We start from the raw sequence: 15,779 nt of genomic DNA, 5'->3' as shown, positions 1-15,779 counted from the left end.
TTCAGGTGGATCTTTACATTGGAGCCTCTTCAGTGGGCAATCTTCTCTCTGTTTTACCCAGCTCTGCTGGGTAAGATCTGCACATAGATCAGGAACTTTGGCCTTGAGAGAAGACCGTGAACTGTGCCAGCCCCACCATGGCTGATTAGAGCACTCCCGTCATCACTCAATATGCCTGACCCAAACAACCAGACAAGGAAAAGCATTAATCCAGCTTCTCGTTTTTGTCAGTGCTGCCCATTGGCATCTCGCAAAGGGCCGGTAAATGTGGATAGGATGGGTTGATCCTGGTTAGGCAAGCAGAAGCACAATGTCTGCCGCCGATACTTTTCTTGAGAACTGGATTGCTGCTTTTTCTCTTTCCCTCTTCCCCCTTCCCTTCTTCTCCTTTGCCTTTGCAAAGTGAGACAGCGTGGGGATGAATCGCCTGATTGTGTGCTCCTCTTTCCCCCACCACGCCGCACCAACAGCAGGGTTGGGGGATGGAAAAGGAGCCCAGCTGCTTCTTGTGGGCTGTTCTCTCTCCACCCACCAGGCACTTTAAATCAGACACAAATTAACACCAACTCCTGGCATCCTTTATTAATCGGATTGGCTCACTGCTAGTTTGCTTTGCTTCCATCTTCTATTTTAATATTTTTTCTTCCAAGCCCACCTTCCTGAAGAGCATACCTAACAATAACAGCAGTGCCCTGGAGAGTGGAGACGGCTCCTGAGCTGCTCCAGGTACTGATCATCTCTCATTTCTCAAACTTTAAACAAAGCACCGTGCCCCAGTAGGGGACAGCAGTCCCTCGAATGTCGCATATTTCAGGAATCTTTTCCATCCATAGTGCTCTCTAAGATGTGTTCAACCCCAGGCACACAGTCACGAACATGATGAAATGCCACCACTTTTAGGGTACTGTATATCTGTCATTTATCATCTGATAATAAAGTTATGTAAGATTTCTCCTCCTAGCATAAGAAATTGAAGTAGCTAAATTTTGTCAGCTTTATGTGTGACGTAGTGGAGGTAAAAACCTACCTCCTGTGTAGCCACAGGTCATCACTGTCTCCAGAGGCTCCACAACGACTTCAATTAAGAGATGGCTGGAGCATATCTCCAGTTCAGCCTGGAGAAGGGAAGGCTCCAGGGAGACCTTACAGTGGCCTTCCAGTACCTAAAGGGGGCTATAGGAAAAATGGGGAGAAACTTCAGCAGGGCCTGTTTTGATAGGACGAGGAGTAATAGTTTTAAAATAGAGGAAGGCGGATTCAGACTGGATATAGGGAAAAAAATTTTACATTGAGGGTGGTAGAACACTGGAACAGGTTGCCCAGAGAGGTGGTGGATGCCCCATCCCCGGAAACATTCAAGGCCAGGTTGGACGGGGCTCTGAGTAACCTGATCTGGTTGGAGATTCTGTGCTCCTTGGTGGGGGGTTGGACTAGATGACCTTTAAAGATCCCTTCCAACCCAAACTATGCTATGATTCTATGATTCTATGAAATATAGAGAGGTGTTTCCACACCCTGGGGAAGTTGGTACCAACAGGTACAGTCCCCATCAGCAATATTCATGAAGAATCAAGAGGTAAGGAGGAACTTACGGGTTTCCTCATGCTTAGCTATGGCTTTCCTCATGTTTAGCCATTGTTTGGCTCCTCTCTGCTCTCTGTGTGGCCATATTTATCAAGCCACTCTGTCCAGCAAGCACCATTCGGCAACTCTCAAATCTTTCGTGGATTTCCGTCTCTACAATATTCGTTTCTTAGCAACTCTGTTTGCTTTTAGCAAAAACAAAATGTCTCTGCCTGTGGCATGCTATTTTGAGCAGAAACGGTGCTGTTTCAGGTCCATGCTACTCAGAGGGACCCTGGTGAAAATGGCCCTGTCCACCTACTCACTTCTAACAGCACTGGGTGAAATTCTCATTTGTTTCCTTGCCGTTTCACCTGCCGCAGGGAAAGCATAGCTATCCTGGACATGGATTGTGGCAAACAGCTAATACTGTAACATTGCTTTTCTACGGTCCTTGCCATTCTGGTGATCTCAAAGCATATTGTATAACTCAGATAATAAAGGTACAAGTCAGAAGCAAATCTTACAGCTGAACAAAGTTTCAGCAAGGAAATACAACTATGTGAACCCTGTGCACTTTATTGGAAATGTCTCTGATCTTGCAAACTTTGATTGAATTCAGCTCTACAAGAAACTTTCCCAGCACATCCAGCTTAACCGAAAGATGACTGAACTTGGAGGCCCAGCCACAGACTCTGACAACCTTGCAAAAAATTTCAGCAACAGCAACTTCTACCATTGACCAAAAATGAATGGCAGGAATGTGAAGGTCACTGTGTCATTACAGGATCCATACTTTTCTTTTTTTTTTTTATTTTCAGTTATAGCAGTGCCAGTTTTCTTCCCACCAAAATGACACAAAGCCACTCTCTGTCTAGTGAAAACTGGAACGACTAGTCGGCTCTACTCACAACCCTTGTGTAAATCTTATCCTCCTTCTTAAGTTACCAGTAAGGGTAAGGACACACAAACTTATATAAAACAGAATAAACACATTTTAGGATTATGATTTAGGACTTCTAACTTATGAGAAACTAATACTACTTAAAAAAACAACCAGGTCGAAATGCTGCCTCACTTCACAGAGTCGGGAAAGAGCTGGATGAAAGAGGGCACAGAAAAACAAATGGCAAAACTGCCCCAGCCCTCTGGCTAAAGGCGTTTAGCATCACAGTAGGGGAGACAGATGAACATTAAGTGGGATTTTTGCAAGGAGAGGATCACCTGTGCTTGAAACATATCTACAGCCATCAACTCCCGTGCCCTTCCATCATTTATTTGCGTTGTATTCATGGTTTGAGTTTAACTATGCACATCATCCTGAACATACCCTACACCTCAGAATATTTAGGACAGGATAGAGATCTCACCTCACCAATTAAGTCTACCCCTGACAGAAGGCTCCCTTATCTTCTCCATCTCTCCATGCCCCTGGGAACAGCTGATCCCCTGAAAGATGTTTTGCAGCATTTTATCCACTTTCCAAGTGACTCAAATAATGATGATTTTCTGTACAAATCCAAAAGTCTCGAAAAGCTGGTTAAAAACTGGGGAAGACGAAGAAGAAAAAAAATACTTACATTTTAAAGATCCCTAAGTGGCAAAACTATAGATGCAGGATGCAAAAAGAGGAAAGCAGATGACATAAGATGATCAGCAACTCCAGAGTTAATATCTTGAGGCCATCATATCTTAGGAGGCCTGTGGTAATCGGTGGAGTTAGAGATTGAATTTGAGCAGTGTGGGAACCTACTTGTATATTTTGTAGCCATTTTCATAGGAAATAAGTACCATCCGTCTTTGATTATATATCCAAAGTTATTCACTGAATCCAAGAAGCCTCACTGACGTCAATGGTGCCAGGAATCCATCTCTTTATTCCTAAGCTCAATGCCTGCATATTGTTTTCATGCAGCTGTAAAGACCTCTTTTATGCATCTTCTTGATTTTTCTCTCGCTCATTCATCCTGATTCATCCTCCTCTGCTTGGAGCTCCTTGAATATCCTGTAAGAAACCCACACACTCAAACACATTCTTGCCCAAACCTACATCACAGCATATTTGTCCAAACAATTTTTACTGAAATAAAGTTCCTGCTTTGCAAAATTGCCAAAAGCAATTGTTTTGGTGAATCATAAATACTGCAGAAAGTAAATGTTGGTTCAGGTTGTTTGTTTTTGCCTTTGGCAGATCAAGCTGTAAGAGTATATATATTGCTCAAGAAACTTGAGATTTTATCAGTAAACAAACTACAATGACAATGTTTATTCATTAGAAGACCCCTACATTTTGACTTGAGAAAAGACTACATATCTGCAAAGTTATGTCCTAATGTGATCAGGAAAGGCTGCTTCAATCTCAGCCTTAACTGTATCCTCAGATGCATCAAGAGAAGCACGGCCAGAAGGTCGAGAAAGATGATTCTCCCCCTCTACTCTGCTATTTTGAGATCCCACCTGCAGTACTGCATCCACCTCTGGAGACCCCAACATGAGAAGGACATGGACCAGTTGGAGAGGGTCCAGAGGAGGCCACAAAGATGATCAGAGGGCTGGAGCACCTCTCCTATGAGCACAGGCTGAGAGAGTTGGGGCTGTTCAGCCTGGATAAGAGAAGGCTCTGGCAAGACCTTATAGCAGCCTTCCAGTACTTAAAGGGGGCCTACAGGAAAGACAGGGAGAAACTCATTAGCAGAGCCTGTTGTGATAGGATAAGGGATAATGATTTTAAAATAGAAGGAAGCAGATTCAGTCTGGACATTAGGAAAACATTTTTACAATGATGGTGGTGGAACAGTGGAACAGGTTGCCCAGAGAGGTGGTAGATGCTCCGTTCCTGGAAACATTCAAGAACAGGTTGGATGGGGCTCTGAGCAACCTGATCTGGTTGGAGATGTCCCTGCTCCTTGCCAGGGGGTTGGACTACATGAGCCTTAAAGGTCCCTTCTAACACTGACTATTCTATGATTCTCTTTGGCACTGATTTGGCAAGGCAGTTTAAGAGTTGTATACATCAAAGAATTTTGACTCCATTGAGCAGTGACCAGATCTTGCAGAGGAAATCTTATCTGGGACAGCAGGATCTCCAGCTCAGTCTCCCCTGCCTGATATGAAGGACTAATGGATACATCTGATATAAGGTGGAGTGCTTTGGCATGTTCTCTGGAAGGTGAATCTGCAGCACATCATGACCTTCTCCCTGCCAGGGATCACCATCACACCAGAAAGGGTGGTGGAATAGACATGTGCTTGCATCCCTGCCTCTCTGCTCAGGATCCTCACCTCACCTGCAAACCAGCTTCTCCAGACTAAGGAATGACCCAGGGGAAGATTCAGGAAGATCCCAGAGACAGAAAGAGAAGATAAAGTACATTGTGCCACTGTAACTTGTGAGTTAAACTGGAATATAGAAAGATACTGTGCATTTTATCTGAAGCCTCTTGAAGGAAAAGTGCACAAATTGCCCAAGACTCGAGAAAATGGAGATTTTCAGTCTGGTAATGTAATGCTTTGGCCACTAGGTTTTGATGTTTAAGATGCAGGAAGGACCACCTAGAAGATACCCATCTCATACTTTTGATGACTAAAAGACAAAGGTACAAATCTGAACAGGCCACTCAGGGTTTCTCAAGCTGTCCATGGAATTTTGTCCAGGCTTTTGGATAAACCACTGTGATACAAAAATCTTAGTGTTTCAGTTACTCCTGCACCAGCAGACAAGCTTTCATGGGCACATTTGTGAACCACTGCTGTTCCTACGCCTTTGGGCGGAGGCATAAGTTTCCGTGGACAAATTCAGCAGCAGCACTGCTTAGTGAGGACAATGGACCGGAAGATAGAAAATAGACTCAAAAATAGAGACCTAGACCCCACGCCAGGACCATGTGCCAAAAATTTTCTTATTGAGCCAGAGTCCTTTACTAGAGCTCACTATAGGTCTGTTGCGTAGTACTAGTGGAAGATCACTATCTTCTTAAGTAGATACCAATTAAAAGGTCCTCTAAGCTGTACTTTAATGCAAATAATGCATAAACATAACACTGTCATATTTCATAATATGGTGACTGTAATTCCACTCTTGTTAAAGAGCAATTGCAGTGTAATTATGATAAGTATGTTCTCTGACACACTTTAATATCACAAATACAAGTGTAATATAATTATACTCCATTACAATATATATTAGTGTTGCAATATAATTTTACGATAATGTAATAATGTAATTGGTAATTATAAGATGTATTACATGTATTAGTATTTTACATATGTGCGCACACACATGCATACACCCCTGATGTCTTGCAAAATAAGTGACTGAATGCTTCACAGTGTGGCTGAGGATAAATGCTGTCAATGTCACTGCAATGGTGTATATTCCATTCAGGCAGCATAGGGACACCAGAGAGCTAACACAAACCACTCACTCATGCAGTTAATATTCTTATTATATCAACAGAAATAATTATTGATTGAGAAAAAAAACTCACAGTGTAATTACATTTTAATTGCAATATAATTCTACTGTAATTACACTTTTTTTTTCCTATTATTTGCCTTGGTCAACAACAATCAGATTAGCAAGACATTGTTCTCATAATTTTAAAAGATTGTATTATTGCATAATGTTGCACAGCCTCCCAAGAGAAGAGGATTCATCATTGATCAATTGTTTAAACCTAAACCTGGATTAGTGTTGGAAAATTAACTATCAAGAGCAACATTGCTAAGTAGCCCTCCTGAGCTCTTTATGGCTCTAGTATCTCCAAATCACTGGCACTAAAAAAATCTGAAAAAAATAATGAATGAAAAGATGAGATGCCAGAAGATGGGTCCTTGCTCTCAGTTCAGCATCTTCTGTCAGCTTTTAAGGAGGCTATTTGAAAATGCTATCGTGTTTAGAGTGGAAAGAGAATATTATTCTATCTAATTCTGCATTCTCTCTTCAAAATCCCACTTGATTCCGGACAGTTGCCTATCCAGAGAGTATGAGAAAGGAGGTTATTCATGCTGATCCCACCTTACTCAAGATGCAATGCTATTGAGCACCCCTGGGTCCCTCAGACGTCAGTGGTGATGGAAGATGTTGTTCCACTGGAAGTCTTAAAGAGAGTTACTTTACTTGTCTCAGAAATAAGAAAGGTTTGGGAGACCTCACAGATGACAACAATTACCTCATTATCAACCTAAAAGTATTTTTGTGTTTAAAGCACTGGGAAGAACAATTAGTATCCTTCCTTCCTTCATTTCCCCCCTTATTTCCTATTCATTAAAAAAAAATAAAACTCAATGAAAAAGTTGGAAAAGGAATGAAATCCTGTGTGTCTCCCAGATACTCTGGATGATATGGTAGCCATGGCAACAAGTAGTTCAACAGAACTCCTTTACCTTTGATTTTTCCATTTTTATCTTAATGTTTACATGAAATAATGGAATTTTTGTTCCTAGTTCATCTCCTGTATAGGCCAGTTATTACTGGCCAAAACACATTGTCCAGCTTCTCATCAGCTATTCTCCTTCTTGTTCATTACTTACATGAGGGCACGACCCAGTCCCAGCTGAAATCAAGTTGACCATGAAGTTTTCATCAGCCATCACTACAAATCCCCAAAAAAAGACTACAGGAGAGGAGGATGGGGGATGAGTTGGAGACAAATGCTGAACTGATTGAGCAGCACATAATGGTTAAACACTAAACACTGTGACTCATTGCCACCTCATGCCCCAGAGGATAAATGTTCTGGTGGATCCTAGAAGGGATTAAACAGGTTCATAGAGGCCCAGTCCATCCATGGTTACAGAATATATTTGTTCAAATACAGTTTTCCCATCAGAAAAAAAAAAAAATCTTTAATTCACTGACTGCTGGAAGTAAGTGTACATCAAAGATGGCATTACTTTACGCTTACTCCTTTTCACTTTATTCTTCTCATAGGCATCTGATATTGGCACCAGCTCCATAGACCATTGGTCTCAACCAGCATGGATGTTAAGGAGGTTTTGTACTCAAAGTCACATCCAGCCTTCAAACTTCCCATCGGTCCTGGTGAACAACAGTGTTGCAAGGTGAGGAGTGACACCAAGAGAGGGACTGAGCAAGGGGAGCCTGGATCAGCATTCGGCAAAGCCTCCAGCCTGGTCTCCAAGTTCAGAAAGGATCTCTGGTGAGATCCCATGTCTGATAAACGCAGGGCAGGCTCTGGCGAAATTGTATAGTAAACCACGCCACTGTGCAGATCGTGGGCTGCTCATCTGACAGTCTCTCTCAGTCTGGAGCCACTGAGTAGTCTCTCTGGAGCTGGGAATGGTTTATGAAATTTCACGGCATTCCAGGGAAACCTGAGGCAAGCGCAATGGTGTAGGCGATGAGCTCAGAGTCATGGCCCAATGCCTGCCACTGCAGAGGTACTGAAGCCTGACATCTTGCTTGGGTTTCTTTGTGAAAAATGAGCTAATTTCAGCCCAAGACTGAAAGTAAAAGTTCAGGGTGGTGAGGCCATACCCTGCAGGCATCAGATGCACCCAGATTCTCCTGGAAAATAGGGTTCTTCTTGACTACGAGGAATAAGTTCAGCAAAAGAACTGGAGGCTTTTTTGTTTGGTGGGTTGTTTTATAGTGGTTTTTTTTTACTAATAAACCCCACGGGAGACACTGAGAGGGAGCTTGGTGTCTGCTGCTTTGATTTTCGCTCTTTCTCACCTTGCCCAGCAGAAGCATTATGGACACATGAAGAAAAAGAGCCCTTAACTTGCCTTGCAGCTCCATCTCTCCCTTCTCTCCTGGAATGTGCAGGCAGACTGCAGCAGCTATGAGAGAGGGGCCAAGTGTTTTCGTGCTTCTCCCTAGAGCCAGGAGACTGTGGCAGAGTCAGACTCTGTGCTAGGGCTTGGGCTCGCAACCAGCGCTGACACTGCATTGCAGCACTAGGGAAAGTGTGAAGGGAGGAAAGTCGTCGAGCACCCTGCGGGGAAAACAGCACAGGCAAGATCCTCCTGCCCCTCTCTGGTGGGAAACCTTGTCAAAAGGGGCTATAGTCCCGCAGCACCTTGTCACAAGAAGACACAGAGAGAAGTAGAGCAATGGTATGTGGAAAAAAAAAATAAAAGAAAACCCACAATCCCCCCCTCCACAAAATCCCAAATGTGTAAAGCATAAACCTAGCTGAGCTGGCACTTCTGTTTCCTTCCACAGGCTCTGTGCTGCCAGTCTAACCCATTACTTTATTGAGTGCTCTGGGATATTCAGAGTGTGAGGCTGTGCTCTTAGAAAATACACCGCTATCCTACAGTCAATTCCATTCCTGCTCAATAGAAAGCAGATCAAGCTATTACAAAGAAAGACCTGCCAGAACCAATAACCGTACAAGGCATGGCGTTATGCTAAGATGCTGCTTCAATAAATTATCAGCTAAGAAGAGTCTGGATCCTTTAATACTCTGGGGATTCCTGGCTGCACAAACCTATGTGTGTGTACAGATAAATGCAGTTAAACAGATATACTGTATGCTGTTGTCAGAGGATTCTCCGAGTAACAAGGAATGGCACATTTAAAACTCTACAGTTAAAACTGGTACTTACTGACCCATCTCCAGAGAGGAAAAAAAGGCACATTTTAGGGACATGGTAGCTAAAGAAGGGGGAATTCTACACATCAACACCCCTAACACTATCTTTATGTAAAGGACAATCTTTGCTGTGGATCCTTGGGACTCATTTACGCTGTCATGGTATACACTGAAAGCAACCTCCACAAGAGGAAATCAAAGGCTGGCTGGCGGGAGGAAGGAGATTTGTCAAGACTGCAGACAGAAACCGGAGAAAAAATCAGGAAGTAACTTCCATCTCTGAGAGGAAAAAGTCATTTACTTGTATGCACTTGAAGAAGGACTGGAAGAATGGGTTGAGAACAGGTCCAATAAGAAATGTCAGTGGGACTTCTTTCCCCTCAGCATGTGGTTAACGCTAAGGACTCAATACCATGAGCCTTCCTGAAGGCCTTGAGGAGTCCCTCTACAGGGAGTGAGTTTTTTCCAAGAGTCTAGGTAGTCAGTTTCAGGAATCATAGCAGGGCTGATTCCCAAATAAGAGATCTCAGCTCTTCCTGATGGCCAGACCCTTCTAAGTGTCCTGAGCTGGGACATCTGGTGAGCTGAGGCTTCTATTATTGAGACATCCCTGAATCCCTGGTGACATTAAAAGCAGTCCAGTGGGGATCTGTGAGATACATTCTTCCTTATTTAAAGAGATCCAGCTTTCATCTCAGAACTGGGGCAAGAAATCAGTTAAAAACTTCCTCTAAGACCTCAAGGGTACTGCAGCTATCTACAATATCCATCATTGTGTTTACACATGACTCACCCTTTTGACATGTCCAGTATACTTTTAGTGAACTAAGTTGTCCAGACCATGTATTTTACTGCTACATCTGAATATATCCAAGCAAGGCAGGCTAGGAAACGAGGAAAAAGCAAGGTAGCTGTGAAGAAATGACTGAATATTAAGTTGAAGAAAAAGAACTTCACCTTCCCAAACATTATCCTCACTTTTCTTCCTTCCTCAGTGGACTCCCAGCTGAACTACCGATCAGCCTCGACTCATTGCCTAGCTGATGAACTCTGAAAGATTGCAGCCCCAAGCAGTTATCTTCCAGGGACTTTCCTTGCATTTCTCTGCACAGCCTCTAATCGAATATGAAGCTTTTTTTGGGGATGCATTAGCACAAATGACGCTCTGCAGAAAGGAACTGTGTTGTGGCATCTGCTGCATGCAGACTTAAGTCCTCCCTCCCTTCCTAGTTGTTGTTACTATTACATAATAACATGACTTGGAGGGTCATAATTTGGCCAGGAAACACAAACTCTAAAAATGATATATTCTTCCTTTCCACGTCTCCCTTGCCAGCTGTAGGATGTTGACATTATTTAATTCCTGGGGAGGAAAGAAGAGTGAGGGCAGGCAGTGAGGACAATATGACAGTGGAATTGAATTCCCAGATCTTGAGCTGGAACAGAATTTGCCATCACTAGTGTTTGTAAAATGAAACACTGCTGGCACTTTTGTTTAATACTGGAGCTTGCATGAATTATGGGGTTTTTTGCTTGTTGGCTAGCTTCTTCCTGAGAACCCAGCTTTACCAAAAATGAAGGGAGTTGCTTTTGCAGTACTGGAGAGATGCAGGTTTTTCTTCTGGGGAGAACCTGTTTACAGCAAGATCTGTTTTCCTGGGAAAGCTGAGATAGAACAGCTCAACTTCTTTGTGTCCTGGAGAAGTGCCATGGTGGGAAGTTGGCTGAAGGGAACTTGGAATGAAAAATGTGGAGTTTCATTTCTAGAGGACTGGCTTTATTCCTGTTTGGACCAATGAGGAAAAAAAAAAAAAAAAAAAGGAAGTTTCTGTTTGGATCAGTCATGAGAAAAGCAAATCTCTTTTTCATGTCTCCCTGATCTTGTGGTCTTTCCTCAGTTTCTGACCAAGTTGGTGCTTGCACCTCAGAAACTCAAGGGCAAATGAGTACTAACAACCTTGTTGATTATATTCTTCAGTGAAACTGAGAGACTTCTCCTCTGTCATCTGAGATCTGGTCTGGGAGACACTACTATCAGGAAGGATGGACGGAGTCCAGCTTTGTTTTGCTTATATATTTCAATCTCCACAGCTTTCAGTCCCATACCTTTTGTAGGCATGAAAATAAGCTTCCAAGCAAAGATCTAATGGTGCAAACCAGAAAAACTCTACAATATCAATCAAGGAATGTAATTTCAAATTAATGTATTATTTTTTTAACAAGGGATCGGAGAGAGAAAGTTTCCTTTCTTACAGTAAGACAATACCTCTCTTTGGCAATTCAAGGAAGGAACAAAAAAAAACATGCTCCAGCATCCTAGATAGCTCTTGATCCCTGCAAAAGAAACAGCCTGGCTTGATGCTCATACAACACCAATGAACCAGGCAAAGAGTGCTCTGGAGAGTCCTGCCTCACACCCTCTGGGATTTAACAGCAGTGATTGCTCAGTGCAATAATCCTAAAAAAGAGCTGGTCATTTTCCAACAGCTAATGACAAGTTTGTTAGTTAATGGTCCAGATCAAAGCCAAGGGCGATTAATGATCTAACAAACCAGTCGATAAACTGGTGATGAAGACCAATTATAATCTGTATCAACAGCCTCCACCAAAGAATAATTTTTATTAGTCTTTTCTTCCCTCTGCAGGGTCCAGGACAAGCAAGGGGCTATTTCAGGATATTGTTTGCTCCTCAGAAATCAATAACAAATCAGCATCTGGAGTTTATTCTGAAAAAACAAAAGGGCATATGCCAGAAAACAAACCCTCTAAGAAATGCTTTACCTGGAAAATAAATGACCCAGAGCATAATGGGATTTGCCTTAGACTCAGCTTTTCAAGAGCTTGTTCAAGGGAACTCTTCCTTTTCTTTCTTTAAAACTCTTACTAAAAAATACACAATGTTGAGGAAAAGCACACGTAAGTAGAAGCCCATTTCCTGAGGTGTGATACGAATGACCAGAGTGAGCTCTTTTGCTGTGACAGGGAAAAGATTTGTTTGAAAGAAGCATGTATAATGTAGGGATGTTATTTTAGGAACTAGAGAGTTCACAATCAACTTCCCAGGCCCTCAAACAACCCAGGGCTGGAAGAACAATATTGAATCATAGATAATACAGGGAGAAATCTAATCCATTTTCCTGCCTCTAGAGATATTTTACACTGCAGAAAGCATCCCTGAACAACGACCTTCCAATCTGCTTTTAGAAGCCTCCCAACCTGAACATCCCAGTGTGTCCTGACCCATCTCTCTAGGAAAAGCTCTGCCATGTTTAATTTAGACATCCTGCAACCTGAGGCAATACCTTTTTGTCCTGTAGCTTGAGACCAACCTTGTTTCCTTTCTTTGACATAATTCCTCCTGTAAGCCCACACCAGGCATACCAGCTTCATGTCTCCCTTTGTTCTACTTTTCTGCAGCTGAAAAAAAATTAAATCTATTTATTTATTTATTTATTCTTCAAGATCAATACGGTCCTAACCTAAACTTTGAATGCACCAGCTCATAGCAGAGCTGATGAGAAAAACGCCCTACCAGAAAAGCCTAGTCATCTTTTTCCTGTAGTGCCAAGAGGAGACACTATTTAGGGAGAGCACATGCTTTTGGCTTCTCTCTCCTATTCAGAATCTAGAACTGCTGATTCAGAGGCATTTCAATATCTACCTGGTTTCATCACCAGCCAACTTCTTTAGAAGACACCATTGGACATCTTACCGCTGTGGTCTGCACTGATGTATTCAACTCAAAAGAGGGTGTCAAAATATCACTCAGGAGCTTTGGGAACTGTTGGAGGAAGAGACCAAGCTCCTCTGTCTCCTTTACCTATTTAACCATTTATATGTCACTTAAAGTATCTTTTTCCTACTACTCCTTCTTTCCAGAAGTGACTACTGCAGTGGATACTAATCCCTTCCAGTATGGAAAAAATTGAGAGGGAAATATGGACATAGGGAATTGGGTGGGAGAAAGAGGTTATATGAGCAGATGATAGTTTAGAGGTCAATAGGCAGAGTTTAAAGGCTATTAAAATATGTGTGTGTGCAGTAGGAGTGGGGTAAAATAAAGTCTTCTGTAGGAAAACAACTGCATCTGACGTTCCCTCGTCCTAGGATGAGATACCTGCATTCTGCTAAGGCTTATATGTGAGCTCCCTGCTAAAAGTATGAAAGGCTTTAACTGCGACAGCCAGCACATACGCAAGTTTTACTAAGAGTTTTAATAGTAAGTTTACTAGAGGCACAGAGGCAGAAAGAGTGCTAGAAGAATGCAAGCCCTCAAACAGTCAAAAGAGAATGACAACAACCTCTTAAAAGTGATTTAGCTCACCAAAGAGCTACATCACTTTGGCATTATGAGCAGACTATGATGGTGGTTTCAAGGTCTGGTTTTCATTTCATGCCTGGTTGTGCCACCAGCTTCAGTCTTTAGGGGCAGCAATGGATACAGTGCACTGGTGCAGTCTGCATCAATGGCATCAGCCCAGCCTAGCTCTGATTACTTGAACTGCACCGGTGTAAATCATCTCTCATCCCTCCCTACAACACTGCGAGTCACTGATCCTGGCACTTGGCTGTCTTGGCAGGTCTCCCAGAATTTGTTGCACGGTGCTCAGCAGTCAAAGCATACTTTCAATGGGATTTGTGGGCAGAGGTATATTGACTTCTCTATGCCTTGGTTTCCTCATCTGTGGAACAAAGCTAATAACCCTTATCCACTCCTTAAAATAAGAAAGGAAAGCCTTCATAAAAAACGTAGCCAACTGTTGTTTATATAATGCTTTGTGATCCCATTGCAGAGAGAATTCTAGAAGAGAAAAGTCAAGTTATTACGAATACTCTGAAAAGTCTCTCCTCCACACTATTGATTGGTTCACACTGCCTTAATCTCTCAACTCAGCTGAGCATCTGCTTACGCAGAATGAGCCCTTAGGATGGGAAGCCCAATTCACATTTTACTTGCAACCCGCAAGGTGAGGCAGTGATCTTATTCCCCAGCTGGAGCTCACTAGAGGGCATTGTTTTGTTTCCTTTTATAAACACTGAGGTGTCCTGCTAAGATTGTCCCTACTTGTCTTACTCCTTCATTCCCTGATGATTAATTTGACTTCATTTCCTGTTCTTCTTCCACTGATTTGCAAACCTTTATAATAGAGAAGCTACTACTGCTGCCAAACTTTTTTAATGTCAAGTTCCCCTCCATCAGCACTCCATCTAATCTTTATTAATTAACTAGTTAATAACCTCCAATTATTCTGTAAATAAATTAACGGCTGAGCTGTCTCTGTGTGGTGCTTTCCTCCTGCCAAATTCACCCATTCACAGTATTTGCAACAGATATTTTGATAGAACAAAATTTGCACCCTGGGGTGAACTTTTTGTGCTTGCCCAAGAACGGCCCAGTTTGAATGCTTTGACTACAACAGAGTAGTGTTAGGATTGCCATCAGTCTCACAACAGTGCTCCTCACCTCCACAGTCACCTTTCTAGCATGACAACTTTTGGGGCAGACCTGCGGAAGTGTTGTGATCTGTGCTGTGACATCAAATTTGTGATGGGTGGCCATCAGCTTTTCTGTTTTGGACACATGTAGTCTCAGTAGGTCAAAGCCTAGCCTCATCTGTACCACCACAAAGAGAGTGGCCAAAGCAATGTGAGTAGGATGGATATTTATCTTCAAAACAAGATAATGGATTGGAAATAGTGTTGAAAGGCAGAAGATCAGAGCCCATCCTTGATCCCCAGATGTGTGATTTCCTGGGTGCTCTCAGGTAAGTCATTTAGTTCTGCGCCTTGGCTGCTCTGTCTGTTAAAAAATGCACTGTGGGGTATTGAGTCTTCCTTAGAGTGTCTCAAGCAATGCTTTGAAGTCTCAAATGAAAAGCTCTGCAGGAGGGAGAAGCTTTTACTAGCAGAATCACACCAGCTTCACACAGGTGTGAGTGGGTTTTCAAAGTCTCAACTTTCTCCATTATCTGTCCTCCCAATAGCAATGTTACGGTGTCCTCCTGCTCTGTCACATAAGCCACTTGCCTCTGAAGGTCCCCAATGCTGATAAGATTAGACTCCTGACACTCAACACAGGCACGGAGTAGTGTAACTTTACGGATGAGAGCACAAAAATAGAGAAGTGTTGAGCTGGGCTCATTGCTGACCTGGGTTCTAGATGAGCCAGTCCTTGATCCTGTTTACTGAGATATTGGTCATCCTCTTGTACATATATGGTCGAGGTTCTACTTATTCTGCAGAGAAGGCAGATACTCCCCAATCTCAGTTTCGGATACTGTTCTCTATGACTCACCAGCAAAGTGACTACTGCCTTCAATGACAGAAGATCAGTCCTGTTCTGTTCAGGGCTCGATTCTCTCCCAACAGACCCCCAAAATTAACAGCAAAATTCTCATTGATTCTAGGAAAGAACACATCATGGCATTAATTTCTTACTCTCCCTCTCCAGAAGAAACCATTTGCTGCTCTCTCTCTGGAACAGTTGGAGAAATTTTTCAACACTGCACTGATGGAGGAAACGACTCTGCTTAATAGAAGCAGATGGAAAAAATATGAGGTCATTTGGTCACAAATGAAAAACTTGCCTACTCTAGTAGTTTAATGCAGAGTTTGCCTAGCCCCCTCTATGATTAGATTATTACTTATTCACTT

The sequence above is a fragment of the Chlamydotis macqueenii genome, chromosome 2 (assembly GCF_036417535.1).
Source record: "Chlamydotis macqueenii isolate bChlMac1 chromosome 2, bChlMac1.mat, whole genome shotgun sequence".
Lineage (NCBI taxonomy): Eukaryota > Metazoa > Chordata > Aves > Otidiformes > Otididae > Chlamydotis > Chlamydotis macqueenii.
Note: the sequence above shows the minus strand (reverse complement) of the source record.